Source organism: Sinocyclocheilus grahami, unplaced genomic scaffold, assembly GCF_001515645.1.
Source record: "Sinocyclocheilus grahami isolate Dianchi unplaced genomic scaffold, SAMN03320097.WGS_v1.1 scaffold457.1, whole genome shotgun sequence".
NCBI classification, from domain to species: domain Eukaryota; kingdom Metazoa; phylum Chordata; class Actinopteri; order Cypriniformes; family Cyprinidae; genus Sinocyclocheilus; species Sinocyclocheilus grahami.
Window position 1 is genome coordinate 1,182,288 of NW_015505636.1, and position 16,078 is coordinate 1,198,365.

At 39.1% G+C, this 16,078-nt stretch overlaps 1 pseudogene; it reads left to right on the plus strand.

Moving 5' to 3' along the window:
• The window catches only part of LOC107552732 (spermatogenesis-associated protein 20-like), a 78,483-nt pseudogene extending 63,204 nt beyond the window's left edge, over positions 1-15,279 (plus strand).
• The last annotated feature ends 799 nt before the right edge of the window (positions 15,280-16,078 follow it).

Sequence of the window (16,078 nt, forward strand, 5' to 3'; positions counted from 1 at the left end):
TTTAGGTGGTAAGGCACGAATCATGTTGCCTAACGTGCGGTTAAATCTCTCGACAGCCCCGTTACCCATCGGGTGGTAAGGAGTCGTATGGGATTTTTGAACACCTGCAAGCTGAAGCATTTCAGAAATCAGGCTGCTTTCAAAATTGGCTCCCTGGTCAGAATGTACTCGCTCAGGAAAGCCGTAGATGCAGAAAAAGTTGTCCCATAGCTGTTTTGCTACCGCCTTTGCTGATTGGTTAGGACAGAGGTAAGCCTGAGACAGCTTGGTAAAATGGTCTGTCACGACCAAGACATCCAGAGACTTATTAGATGAGTCTTCGGCAGACCAAAAATCTACACAAACCAGCTCAAGAGGCCTTGATGTCCTAATACTCTCAAGTGGAGCTCTTGCCTCAGGCTCTGGTGACTTACTGACAACACATCTTCTGCAGCATCGCACATACTGTTTCACATCTTTTTCCATTCCTTGCCAGTAGAACCGACGTCTGGTGAGGTAGAGTGTCCTGTGTTGACCCTGGTGTCCAGCTTCATCATGTACTCCCTTAAGCACTTTATCTCGAAGGGCAGCAGGCACAATAAACTGAAATGTCTTATTCTTTGTGACGACATCCTTGGACACACGATATAATAAGCCCATTCTGACTGAAAGTTTGTTCCAGTGTCTCAGAAACTGAAGCACGCTAGGTGATTCCTTGCTCTGCCCCCTCCTAGATGGCCTACACTTCCACAAAATAAAACACTCTGCTCAGAACAGGATCAGCATGTTGTAATTCTGTCAGCTCCTGCCTTGACAATATTGGATGATCCAATAGCTGAGATGGAATTATCGACCCAATCAACTGTGGCAGCAGGTAAGCATATGGTCGAACATGATTTTCCTGTTGCCTACTGCTGCTCAAAATGGCAGAAACGTCCTCCTGAGAGACAAAAGATTTCTCAGTGAAAACATGATTCACTTCAATATCTGAACAGGGCTTTTCTTGTGCTTGTTTCTCGAAAGGGTGACATGACCAGCGGAACACATCTTGGACATTCTCTGGATTCACTTCTTGAGACTCCTCCAAAAGAGCACCATAGGGCACTCTGGTAAGTCGGTGGAACACACAGGGTCGCACAAACGGTTCATGGCTAAGGGCATCCGCAGCTACATTCTTAGGCCCTGGGATGTATTTGATGTCGAAATTATATGGAGTAAGCTTTGCGACCCATCTCTGTTCGCATGCATCCAACTTGGGCTTCATAAGAATGTAGGTCAGTGGGTTGTTGTCTGTCCACACAGAGAACTGCTGACCCCTGAGCCAGTGACTAAATTTGTCACAGACTGCCCATTTGAGGGCAAAAAAGTCTAGCTTGTGTGCTGGATATTTAGATTGGTCATAATTAAGTGACTTGCTAGCAAAGGCTATGTCCATTACTAGGAGCGTCAACAGTCCATTACTAGAAGCGTCAACAGACATCTTGTTTACTCACTCACAGAAAACAATATATTGATTTACATTTTCTAAGACACATTTTGTGTAGAAAAGGAATATGCGAGGGGGCGTGAATGGTCATGGATAATGCTGTGATTCACACCTGAGAAGACAAAGACCTGCATCATTCTACAAGAAAGAATATGAGGAAAAAATAAATGTATCTATTTTTTGTTTGTAGTTTATTTAGAATATATATAACTATCACATCATTTTGGGAGTGTGTGCATCACATGGTCTTAGCTGTGGTCCAGGTTCTTGTGCGGGCAGGAATCTCATAGCCTGTGGAACATGTCAACATCAGACTCTGTTTTCCATGACCGAGTTGCTTATTTGCTTTGGCTCTCTTTGCAACAGGTTCTTTTGTTATTCTCACATCTGAAATAAAAAGTAAGCATGCTGTTTACACAAACTACATTATTAACATTATTGTGATGTTCACTGATACTAGTAATAATTACCACATAGCAAACATATTTTACCATGCAGTAAAAAAATCAAATGAAAGTAACATCTGTAAAATAGTGAATGCACACTTACTCTAAGATTCTGAACGGAGTTGAAAACTGAACTAGTGTCCCCTTCCTATGAGAGATGCAGGTGAATTCAAGAGTGGTGTATTCCCCACAGTACCTTAGTATAGTATGCATACTTCATGAGAAAACATAATGCCAATTCTTACATTTTAACACTATCAACCACAAATAATATTACCACATATTCTAGGAATAATAAAATTACAATTACTATACTGCGCACTTACTCAGTATGATTTTCCTGCAAACTCAAAACTGAACAACATGCGTGTGCCTTTCTTGTGCAAGATGGCGGTGATGCAGCCACAGTCCCAAACTAAAATTTAAACAGTTTCAAACATTTCAGCATCATTACTCCATAAGACACGGGTATAACACATTCAAAATATTTACACCAGAGCAGATATTCATGAACAGAAGCTTAGTTACATTCATAAACACAAGCATGCTTTGTATGTAGGCCTATACAATCCAAAAACTATAGTTATAAGCATATATGGCTATATTCGTGAACAGAGAATATCCTATCACAGTAAAGTTTTGACTAATAATTCTTACTGACATTAGGCTAGTAACATAACTCATATTACTTTTATATCGTATTTCTGTCTGTGTTATAGAACATTAAAAAAAACATCCTGGCATCGTGAGACATTTAGATGCTGTGAATGAAACTTCATAATGTTTCACTTGATTATACATTTAGTCAGGAATTATAGTTTGGAAAACTAATACAACTAGGTTACTAAAAAAAGACTTACTCATGTTTATGATCCCTGCTGGAACAAGCCGCTGCATTGTTTTTTCCTGAGGTAATCCAAAGCTTCTTGAGGTGAATTCTGTCTTATTCCTCTCAGCACGACGCGAACAGTAAAATAAAAAAAACTTGAGGTCTTGCTGCTTTGTTTGCTATGATGTGGGCATTTACACGCCATGCGCTTCACGTGGACGATTATAATATCTATAGCGCGCTCAGCGTGTGGGCGTGGTCGCATTAGATATAATGAAGGGAGACGTGAAAGACAGGACATCGCGTTGGTTTCATATGGATTACTTTATCACAGAATATTTGCTTTTGATAAGACTTGCTTAGTTTAAAAGTAGACATGTCAAACTTTCTATAAATATATCTCTCATGTCTCTTTGTTGAGTATTTGCTGAGTTACAGTTCATTTTAATGACGCATTTCTAAATGAAGATCACGTAGACCAAGGTGGCAGACAGGGCACCCTGTTTGTTTTCTTTATTTTATAAATGCACAAAGTTTTGTTGTTTTGTTGTGTATACAAATAAAAGTAAACCATTTACAGATTCGATTGATGTATTGCTCTTATCTGTAAGATCAAAACTGAAAGTGTAATTTAAGTTCTTTTCGGTGTTATCAGGAGAAGATACCACAAAACGTTTGTCGACCCCAAAGGGTTAACCAACAGTTCAACTAACTTCCCTCTCCAGTAAGGTGTCAAAGAGTTTGAGTCAATGTCGATATCTTGGAGCCCCTGGCTAGACAGTGCTGAGCTAGTAAGACCATGCGGCATGTAGGGTTGTCTCTCCATCTCGCACAGTTTACTGCTGCAATTTGCCGATCTTTCAGTGTTCACTTCATTACACTGCAGATCTTTCACCTGTTGAAATGACATATCAAGACAGTCAACATCAAAATCTTCAAGCGCCATGCAGGTGTAAACATCAGCCAGTTTGCAGTTGCGTCTTAGACAGATAGGCTTGTTCGATGGGTTGATAACTTTAACTGGAGTACTGCCATCACCCTATAAAGACACTACTATCCTGCCCACCAACACATTTCTTGGTGCAGCGCATGCTGTGCTAGGCTCCACAACGACTGTACTGCTCGCAGAAAGGGTTTTGTCACTGAACAACTTTCCCCACACTATATGTTCTTTCATGGGTTCCAAAGTGACAGCATGCTTCAGTTTTACAGTTCCTACTTTTGTAGGGGGATCCGTTCCTTTCCATGACTCAACATTGCACAAGAGTTGCATCAAAGCACCTGTATCAGGATCTTTGCCTCGTGAGTCAGATACCTTCCCCCAGAAATTGCCGGATACGTTCATGTCATGAATGAGATGTTTTATGACATTACTTCCCGAAATTAGGTCAACATTTTGCCCATCAACAATTAAGGCAGGTACAGAGAAGGAGCAGTTGAATACTTTCATCTGGACGTCACATACTCCCAGTGGGCTTGTTTTTTGACCACCACAGCCAATCAGTGTGAGCATTGTTGGGGCTACGTCATCTGAGGAAAGTGCATTTGCTTCTATGAGTTTTGACAGGGCATGAGATCTCATAGTACAGGCTATAGACCCACTATAAAGCATTCCTCGAAGCAAAACAACATCCTGTACCAAGACATCAGTAAATAACAAGTCATCATTTGTGTTAAGTCTCTGCACATTTTGAAAAATCACTTTTGTCTTGTCATCAACACTACTGCAAAAGTCAGAATAAACAGATTCCAAATCAATATCCTCGCTGTCAGGGGACATTACACATGGCCCTCCACTAGTCCCCTCCTCATGTGGGCCATCTAGTTTCCCTGCTGACCAGAGTCAGGACTACTCTGTTGAAGTTGTGGTTTGTTGGCAGTCCCCGCAGAGCAAGCTGATGCTCTGTGGCCAGAGGCATGACAGTTAAAGCACAGACGGTTTATTCAACAGTGTGAAAAAGTATCATGACTTGCATTTTGTTTGGGTACAGCACTCCTTCCTTTATGCTGAGGTCTGAACACTCTTTTCGTCTGCTGACAAGATCCCTGATCCAAAACTCGTTCTAAAAGACTGATGACTCAACTCACAGACTGATCCTCAGTAGACTGCTCATTCACCTGGGATGGAGTTATCACAGCAGCTGTCTCTAAACCACGACTGTGGGCACATAAAACATTCGTTGACTTGAGTATGGCACACAATGCCACTCACATGTGCATTAGACTTGCGTTGTTGAAGCTTATTCTCCCTTTGATACTCATCCAGTCTAACCTGCACATCAGCTGCAGTCCATTCATGCAGTGGCTTACACTTGAATATAAGAGACAGCTCTGGATCAGGACAGTTCCTGATAAACATTACTGTAACTTCACGAAAGGGGTCATCTAGAGTTTTTCCCTGTCTCTTCAGTCCTTCCCCAGCAATGTCAATAGCATTGTGCAGCCTAATCCAATAGTCGAATGGCTTCTCGTTTTGCAATGGCAATGTGGTGTAAAAATCTGCCAAAGGCATGCACGAATACTCAGTGTCACTACAATGTTGTTTGAGCAGGTCAAAAACTGGCTTTGGACCCTTACTGAGGTCGATCAATGGGTTACTTCTCAGTCCAACCTTCACCACATCACATGCTCTGCCTTTGCAACTTAGTCAGTACTTTGTCAGCTTTGTCTTTCAAGGGCACTTCAGGCTTCCTCGAGTACACTTTTACACTCTCCACCCACTCATCAACATAAATGTTCTCCTCCCCATCACCTCTGAAATATGGAGGCTCATTGGCATCATGCTTAACAACCAAGTTAACTTTTGACAGTTCACTCATATTGAAAGTTGAATCACTTTGTTTGTTTTGGCCAAAAATCCCAGATTCAAGACAGGTGACTATGTTCTGGCCAATGCTGCTGCCTATCTGTCATTAATCAGGTTCACCGGCACAGCATTTAAATCAGATAATTGAACAGAATCATCAGAAACAGCACACGACTGAGACACAATAGGTGTCTGCACATCAACACTTCTTGTGTGAATAGGGGTTGAGAAAAGTGGACCTATTTTATCAGCCCCGCCAATCTGATGTGTATGAGCAAACCTCAGTACCCCTCTCCCTCTTCCCATACTGTTCTGAATATTAAAACCCTCCATATCAGAATCAGCTATTCAAATCACAATACTTCTTGTAATTGACTTACAATATAATTTAGAATTCCAGCGGTGAACACTCTAAAATATCTCAAGATAGTATTTAAAGTCCTTTTGAAGAATGACCACTAAATACTAAAAAAGTTTTCACGAATCAGGTATCCTGTTCACAGTTTATATGTACAAATGGCGAACCTCTCAGTCACGTTGCAGCGGTCCTATCCCCCAGTCACGCCTCCACTCACATGTAGCATGGGTCCCACGAAGAGTGAAGCAACGGTCGAGGCACCAGTTGTAGCGGTGTGTTTTCTGCATTGTGTCGAAACAAAAGACAGACTGCGAAAATCCTTTCCATCAGGTCCTCATTTATTCTGGATAACACAAACGAATATATATGAGGACTTGTGCAGCATATAAACCAGCGTACGGCAGCAATGCACGACGCGCTGTGACATCTCATGCAGACTGGGGCAATATACTTTCACAAAAACACATTTTAAGAACATATAACAATAAAGCATGTACCTGGATAACACAAACGAATATATATGAGGACTCGTGCAGCATATAACCAAACGTGCGGCAGCAATGCACGACGCACTGTGAAAGAGAAAATTACAGATATTAAAAAGAAACTTAAGTAAAGAAAAATAATCAATGAAACATCTGAGTGTGCATCACATAGGGTCTTTAGATCACAATCATACAGATATCTCATGTGAATTCATCTGTTACATGAAATACGGCCCTAATTGAATCACTGCAAAAACTTGTGTGACCTAACGCTGTGACGTCTCATGCAGACTGGGGCAATATACTTTCACAAAAACACATTTTAAGAACATATAACAATAAAGCATGTACCTGGATAACACAAACGAATATATATGAGGACTCGTGCAGCATATAAACAAACGTGCGGCAGCAATGCACGACGCACTGTGAAAGAGAAAATTACAGATATTAAAAAGAAACTTAAGTAAAGAAAAATAATCAATGAAACATCTGAGTGTGCATCACATAGGGTCTTTAGATCACAATCATACAGATATCTCATGTGAATTCATCTGTTACATGAAATACGGCCCTAATTGAATCACTGCAAAAACTTGTGTGACCTAACGCTGTGACGTCTCATGCAGACTGGGAAGCAGCAAAGTGCGCCAACCCCCCAAGTCAGCATGGCGGCAGGAAACCCCAAATATGGTCCTGGCAAGTGGAATTACAAAATAATTTCCTAAATACACACCTGCTACATTTAGAGACCGATATTATTCAAAGATCATACATCCTCATCAATAGAGACATTTTAGGCATTGCACACAAGTAGTACTCCAATTAAAGTTTAATTCTAATTTATTTTATCAGTAAGTCTCGAGCGAAATGTCTGTAAATATGTTCATAGATTTGAACTACTTAGTATAAAATAAATGTATTGTTTCATGCCAATTTTAAGCAAAGGGAACAATTCAAGGTTGATTTCAAAATCTTATTGCACATTATGACTATTTAGCAGTTACAGGCTGTGTTCAGTAGTTTTTTGTCCTGATCTCAGAGCAGTGTTAGAGGCTCAGCGTGTCAGCAGCTGTCATATGTCACCAGCTCTCTGCATTTAACACACTAGACAGCACGAGCCTATGAAATAACCTTGTGGCCAGCCATGAGAGAGATGGCCCCTGAGGGAATGCGATGTTTTAGTCTAGCCGTGTCTTTGTCCGTCTTCCTTAAATCAACTGCACTCAGATTAAACAAGGTCTTTGTCTGTGTTAATCAGCATCATAACGAGAAATTATTTACTTTAGTCTCTCATTTCCTCCTTTTGACATGCTCTGAAGCAGGTGTGAAAAGTCCACAAAAAGCTTTTAGAAGTAATAAATCAAATTCATTTGCTACTGTTACTTCCTCCGAAAGCATAGAAAAAGTAGAAGAAAATCATTTTTTGTATATCGCTTTCCAAATCAATCCTTTTAACTTAAAATGCTTAGTGAAAGACTTGATAATATGCACCTTCTGGAGGAAATTGTATAACGTTATTGTCCACAGTGCAAGAGACTTCCATTTCCGTTCACTTTCCTAAACTAAGTTGAGAACTTGATGATACGATTACCTGAAATCACCCTGGAAAAACCTCAGAGAGAGACTTTTAGCCTAAGCCTACAGTCAGACAATTAAAATACCTTGCAAGTCTTTTATCCTCCTTATGAGAGTATTTCCGCAGGTACTCCACCTCATGGGAAATTGTCACTTTAGAGTTTCTTTGCCACCGGATGAATCCCTGACAAGCTTTAATGAGCAACCCAAGAGAGACCTGAGTGCTTTAATAGGAAAGGGGGTTTAGACGGACAAGCCAACATTCTTCATTTTCAGCTAGCTTAGCCGTTTTTAAAAATGGTGCAGTCGGATTTATGCTCGCCCTGTGTATTGCCCATTTGGGATCTGGACACCTTGTGAGTCAGGGTCAGAGATGCTTTGACCATCTCACGAGTTAATCTTGATGTAAGCGTAGACCGACCTATGCATCAACCTTGCAGGAATAGTCAACCCTTAACATTATTAAATCCTCCACAGGATCACAGGCACTCAAACCAGAAGAGCAGAGTCTGCAGAGGTCATGCGGTAGATCAGATAAATAGAAAAGAAGAAAATGTTCTCTGCTTAGGTGGTTGCCCTTTTCACACTTTTTTGCTCACTTTGAGTTGTGGGCATGCTGGAAATAGATGCTTCTCCCTGTCGCATTGCTTCCTTATCTGTTGAGTGTAACTTTGCTGATTGTGGTTGTGAGGTGAAGCAGATCTTAGGCCTTGTCCACATATTTACGGATAGTTCTGAAAACAGTTTCCATCTTAAAAAAAATAAATAAAAAATATCAGCTTATATCGTAAATTTTGTCAGCATTTCGTCATTCTATTCATTTATTTCATTTTTATTTATTTATTTTTTTATATATGTTTTTTGGTCATTTTTGACCAACATATCTTTTAAATGTATACAGTAATTTTTAAGTTTTTTTAAAGTTAATTTTTTCTGTTTTATCTCCCCAACATTAGTATTGCTATTTTTGTTTTACATTTTTTGTTTTAATATTTTTTATAAAAAATTAAAAGTTTTGTCAATATTTCATTTTAATTTTTAATTAATAATTTTTTTTTCTCCCACATTATTAGTTATTTTGGTTTACATTTCTTTTACATATATTTTTGACAAAAATTCTAAATTTGTCAATATTTCATATTTAATTTATATATATATATACAGTGGGTACGGAAAGTATTCAGACCCCCTTAAATTTTTCACTCTTTGTTATATTGCAGCCATTTGCTAAAATCATTTAAGTTATTTTTTTTTCCTCATTAATGTACACACAGCACCCCATATTGACAGAAAAACACAGAATTGTTGACATTTTTGCAGATTTATTAAAAAAGAAAAACTGAAATATCACATGGTCCTAAGTATTCAGACCCTTTGCTCAGTATTTAGTAGAAGCACCCTTTTGATCGAATACAGCCATGAGTCTTTTTGGGAAAGAGGCAAATTAAAAAAAATTATACAGTTTTTCAATATTGCATTAGCATTTTTAATTTTTACATTCTTTTATTTTTATTTTTTACAGCTCTTTGTTTTGACAGTTGTGTGTGTTTGTATGTTTGATTTAGTTTAGTTCGAAATTTAGTCAATATTTTGTCATGTCAAATTCATTCATTTTGATCAATTTCACTGACTAAAACTCCTATTTTCACCTTCCATTTTTTAATCCATACCAGTGTTTTCTTTCTTTCTTACTAATTTCATGATTCAACATATTAATCAGATACAACATTGTATGATAATTTATGTTTAATCAAAACATGAAAAACTCTCATTGATGTTTTATCATCGTATCTGTCGCAGAAACACTTACAATACATTACACTCCACCTACTTATTCTGTACAGTGGCCTTTACCTTTGAGGGAAGTAGACGAAGACACCAGAATCAATGAGGTCATGATGCTCCATTCCTCTCCAACCACGAAATAAACTTACGGCAGATAATTAAATGACTAATGGCTGTGTGCTCCACTTGTGTGCGCTGACAGCCTCAAGCTCTCTAGAGAGGCTCCATCCTGCCAGGAGAAGAAGCTGATGAAATTCCCCAGACTAATCAACTGTTTGTGTGTGTGCCTGTGTTTGTGCCTGATGTTGAGTGTGTGTTTAGGTGAGAGTAGGTAGGAGCTGACAGTCTGGAAGAAGGATATCAGTGCATGCTAGCTGGGATGGAATCACGGCTTAGCTCATGGGAATTTGTGAATCAGAAAAACAGAGGAGTAAGAGATGGATTCATGTGCGGTAGGGTTTGTAGCAAAAGCACAAAACACAGAAGTTGAGATGTAATCCAAACAACACCAGCAGAGCCATCAGGACAAAACACTACCAGACTAATCCAAAGACGTGAGACTACTGGCTAAAATAGGGGCTCAGACTAAACATCAGGTAACAAGATAAACAACATTAATATTGCTGTCAGAAAACGGGCAGTACTACCAAAAAAAGTGGCACTAGGTGTGAGTATACATTGTAAATATAGGAGCAGTAGACAGAAATGAGAAAAGGTGTAGCAGTTAATGAGGGAATACACTACATGACTTTTTAAAACACTAGGCATCATACACTTGCTGACTTTTGTAAATGGTTAAAGAGGATCACACGCTGATCAACTAAGTGTTACGACCAGCTCGTTTTAAAGCCACAACATAAAAACTGCCACATTTTGCCCGATAGGATCCGGAGAAGACTCAGGGTCGTCACATAAGGATCACACACTAACACACTTTAAGTTGTTCCGAACACAAAAACTCAAGAGAAACAAAGAGACAAATGGCATTTGAAAACAATAAGCATTCTAAAATCAGCTCAAAATATAATTCATGTTTGATATCCTCTAACTGTAAAAATTGTGGCCATCATATATGCAATTTTTCTGTGAAAACGGTCAACTCTAACAGCCCAAAATCTGCAGACTCTCTCAGATTTTGCCAGCTGGTGTTAAGTTCATTTGGTATGTTTGGTTTGGAGACCAAAAAAACCCCAAAAAACGTAGCAAGCACAATTTTTCCTGTCATCTCATTTTCCATTCCTCAATCCGAATTTCGTCCATTACATCGAAAGATCTGAAAAATCCATAGACCCTCACCCGCCCATAGACCCTCCCTTCGAAAAAATTAGGACAGAAGTGGGCAAAAGCGGACAAAAGAGCTGGATTAAAACACTATGTGGAAATGGGAATGTGTCTACCTCGTCTATTTGTGATCCAGTCAACCAAAACACATCTTAAAACCAGGTGTAAATAGGGCCTTAAGTAGGTTAATTTAAGATGCACAAGTTCACTCAAAGCTTTCCAGAGCATGGAATTCTTCTGCCTCACTTCAAAATAACCAAAGGAACATCACTTTAGTCATCAGCATCTTGATGCTTGATGCAGATTGTTCAGCCTTGAAGTCACTAAATCAAAAGTGACCATTCCATGCACTGGTGCAAGGGCTGGGCAATAGTGTCTTCCCTCCAGCAATTTGTCACTCACATGAGATTGCAGCAATTAGCAAACAGCAACAACTGATTAACAAACAACAACAAACAATCCAATTAATTCCCGATGGACAAAAACATGTCTCGCACTACATTTTCTCACTACAATGTCCCCAACAATCTCTGTAGTCCCATTTTGCCACTTGCTAGCAACTGCCTTTTTCAGGGCAAGTAAAAGCAAGTATTCCTAATTTAATTTGTGTTGTAGAATAAAATAAGAAAATATACTGAGCTTATGTTTTAGGCCAGGGTTGTCCAATTCTGCTCCTGGAAGGGTCACTGCCCTTCAGAGTTTAGCTCCAAACACACCTGAACCAGCTAATCAAGTAGCTAGAATCTTCTAGACAGGTATGGTATGGGACAAGATGGGGCTAAACTCTGCCCCTTTTTACAAGATGTAATATTGGTCTTTGGTGTCCCCAGAATGTGTATAAGTATTAAGTTTCAGCTTAAAATACCCCACAGATCATTTATTATAACATCTGGAAAATTTCATTTTTGGGGCATGTCCACCAAAGAGCTGTTTTGGTGTGTTTCACTTTAAATGCAAATGACCTGCATATTCCCACTCCGTCTCCAGAAGAGGGCGTGGCGTATACATCTCTGCTTTGCATACCTACAGCAATAAACAGCCAGTAGAAGCAACATGACATGTGCGAGAAAACCGGTGTTCAGCCGTACATATGGGAAACCAAACACAACGAAAGTGGGACGAAATGGCACGATGTTACAGAGCTTGCGTCGTGCTAACCTGTCGACTCGACAGCACAGGGAGGACGTGTTTGCTAGTGCCACCAAATGGACAGCACGTCGATTGTTGGGTGAAAATGAAAACTCATGTTTAGTCTTACATCCAAACACAGAGCACTGGGATTGCTTACGAGACATTGTTGACTTTACAGCTGCTCGTGTGCGGAGAAAATGGAGTACAGTGTACAACGGCTGAGGGTAGAAGCTATGGCAATCCAGGCCGTGGGTGGGGCCTAAGCAATGTGATGTCACATTGCTTAGAGAATCAAAATGGCAGGCCTAGTGAGACTGATTTGGTTTAATGGGGATTAAAAATTAGGAGTAAGTGGATTTTTTTTTATCATTGTGGTTGTGTTCAAACACTGCCAACACACATTTATGTCCAAACACCATGTAAAAGTGGATTTTGTATAATAGGTGCCCTTTAAGCATTTAACCAAAAACTGATAAAAAAAAAACGACTTCAGAATGATGGAACTTTATTCTGTAAATTGTATTTTAGCTATAGGCACAAAAATGCTGGGAGTTTTAAACTGAGAATTATTGAGTTTGGTTTGAAACACTCCGCAGTATTACAACAAACTTTGCAAATGAACTGTGAGCAAGTCCAGGCTTTGCTTAACCCCAGGCCTCATGCATCTTTTCAGTTTATGTTTTGTCTGCTTGTCATTTTTTATATGTTACCTCAGTGGACTGTCACAGTTCTTTGAGTCAGTCTGGAGACAGCCTGCGTGAGGTCACGACAAATATGACAGAAAGCCTTGCCAGGCTGCTAGCGGGAAAGTAATGATGCGGAATTGTCTCGGGCCCTGAGATGCAATAAAAGGAAGATCCTCGCAAACAGACAGTAACAATATATTGTGCTTAGAAGTCCAGGGACAGGTTTTGCAGAGTTGAGTTGTTAACCATGCCTGTCAAAAAATTACACAAGAGTGCGTCAAAACCAGAAAGCGGAGAGAATGTCTGGCTCTCCTGGAATACCCTCCAAAAAGCTGGCTCTAAACTGAGCCTCAAGAGCTGTCCTAAGACTTAACCTCTGTCACATTCAGAGTCCTTTCCTGTGCCCTCCTCCTGGATTTCACTGAGCTTTGGGCTTGGCAGTAAAATCGTCTCACTGAGGAAAAGTATTTACTCTTTCATCCTTTCCCCTTCGGTAACTCTTGGCCACTGGGCTGCTCAGCCTCTTGCTTTTCTCTCTTCACTGTCTCCCATCCTGCTGTGGTATTGTTCAGTTAAAGGTTTTTTCTTCTCTGCTACAGGAGGCAGAATAGTGTAGCTACCACAGTGTCCTCCCCTGCTGCTGTGCCGTCAGCCCCCTGACTGGACATGGCCCTGATTGAGTTATTTCAGACTTTCCCCCCTGTGAGAGAGGTGAAGGAGCGGGAGGGGTGTGATGCTACAGTCTGCATGGATCAATTGAATTGAATTATAAAGGCGCAAGCTTTATTGCACAGCGCTGCAATGGCTTTTAATGCTTTTGATTTAATATTTAAAAAATTTACATTTTAAAAATACAGTCATGTACTTTTTGGAGAATAATCTTGTAACAGGCGTTTTAATATTATGAAATCAAAGTCTTAATATTTTGAGAACAAAGTCCAAATAAAAAAAATATATTTGTAGCATTATAATATAAACTATTTTTTGTCAGAAAGTATGATTTACCAAAATCCTTCACATCCATCCATTATTATGACTGTATTGTCAAAACATTGCAACTTCATTCTCATTATGACTTTATTTTTAAACATTACAACAAACTTTGTTCTTAACATTATTGAAACTTTCACAAACCTTTAATCTCTTAATTTTATGATTTTATTCTTGGAATATTGACTGTTTTCTAAAAAATATTACAACTTATTTTTCAAAGCCTTACTAACAAACTTGTTTATCATTATGATTTTTGCCATTATAATGATCTAAGAATATTTCTTTATACTTTATTTCCATGCCTCTAATTTCCTAATTTTGTCTTTATTAATTTAATTCTCATAACATTGACTTTTTCTAAACATTACTAAAACTGTTTTTGCCATTCTCAGACTTATGAATATTTCAAAACATTGTATCTTTATTCTTGTAACACTAAAGCTTATTTCTCAAAACATTTTTCTCATAACCTTACAACTTAATTCTCTGAACATAATGACTTTCAAAACATTACAACATTATTTGTGTAACATTTCAACTTAATTCTCAAAACAGTGTAACTATTTGTGTAACATTCTGACTATTTTTTAAAAAACATAAATTTTTACTGTTGTAACAACTTTATTCTCAAAGCTTTTTGGCAGATTTTTCAAATCACAACAAATTTAATTTTAAAACATTAAGGTTTCATTCTCAAACTTGGCAATAAAATTTCATCACACAGTGCTCAGGTGGCTGATGTTTCTGAGATTATTACCTGGTCAGCAACCGCACCACACAGAGGTGTAATATTGTGATAGTAGTTGATGGGGTATGAATTAGTTTTTTATGTTGATGAGTTGAAGGTGCGAATGTGACCAAGGACAGGTCAGGGTCATCTCATCCCATACAAGCTACTTTGCCCATGGCTTGCTGTAACCCCCAAGGGAATAGAGGTCCCAGATATAAACAAAGACTGTAGAAATAAACCACTGATGAGACTGTCACCATAATCGCCCTGACCTGTACTTTATTGTGGGTTATGACTAGCCAAGAAAGCATATGGAGCCCTTTGGGTCATACATTTTGCATTAGAGTAAAGGTATATGACTTGTGCTCTCCTGCTCCCACCATCTCACCAAATTGTCATCATGACAGTTATGACTATTTTTTTTTTCTTCCCTTCCCCCTCTTTTTTCCCCTGTCTTTCTCTTTTTCAGGTCCTGATGTTGGCAGATGGTAACACAGAGGGTTTCCTGCATATTCTCTCCAGCCTGGTTCCTCAGGACGGCAAAGCCACTGCGTACGAATGCGAGAACTTCACCTGTGCCCTCCCAGTCACCTGCCCGCAGGAATTGAGGAGACTGCTGCTGGAGTGAGAGCTGCCGTCATACCACACAAGCATCACTGTGGGATCTTTCCATAGTCGGACTGCTAGATATCTCAGATTATTATGCAAGTAGCAAACTGCAAATGAAATGCACTGAAAGACATTATACAGTGGCAAGGCAAACCTCTAGGGGCTGCCCTAGTTGTGATGTTTTGCCTCATTTTAGACCTATTATACAAGACCGTAATCTTGGGAGATGGAAATACAATGACATCGTAATGTGAGGAGGAACACTGAGATTGAACCTTTCATAGGTTTGCCTCATGGGCTCAGTTGATCTGTGTCAACCTGCTTTCTAAACAATCAACCATGTTTCTCCGCAACCTTTCTATACAGTGCAGCTGATCAGCCCTGAGTAAGCAACATGCTGATGAACACACTAGATTTAGAGTGGAATGACACATACAATGTATGTATAATAGACTCGGTGGAATATAATAAATACTCACTGAGTAACCTTTTGGGATCTGTTTAATCTGTTCATTCCTTTAATATACTGCGTAGGGGGTCTCACACCAGATTTGACAACCATACTAAAATTCGAAACTATAGTTTCTATGAATGTATGTGTATCTTCACCGTTGTTTGATTTCTATTGATGGTGCCCAGATGTGAATTTAATAGCTGCTCAAAATTATGCATCATAGTTTTTCATTTAGTCTCACCAAAAAAAAAAAAAACATTCAAAAATCATTAGGTACATACACTACCATTGAAAAAGTTTAGGGTCCAACATTTTGTAATGTTTTTAAAAGTAGTCTTTTATGAGAGACTATTACCAATTCAAATACAGTAAAAATGTTATTACTGTGGAATATTACTAAAATGTAAAATAACAGTTTTCTATTTTAAAGGGATAGTTCACC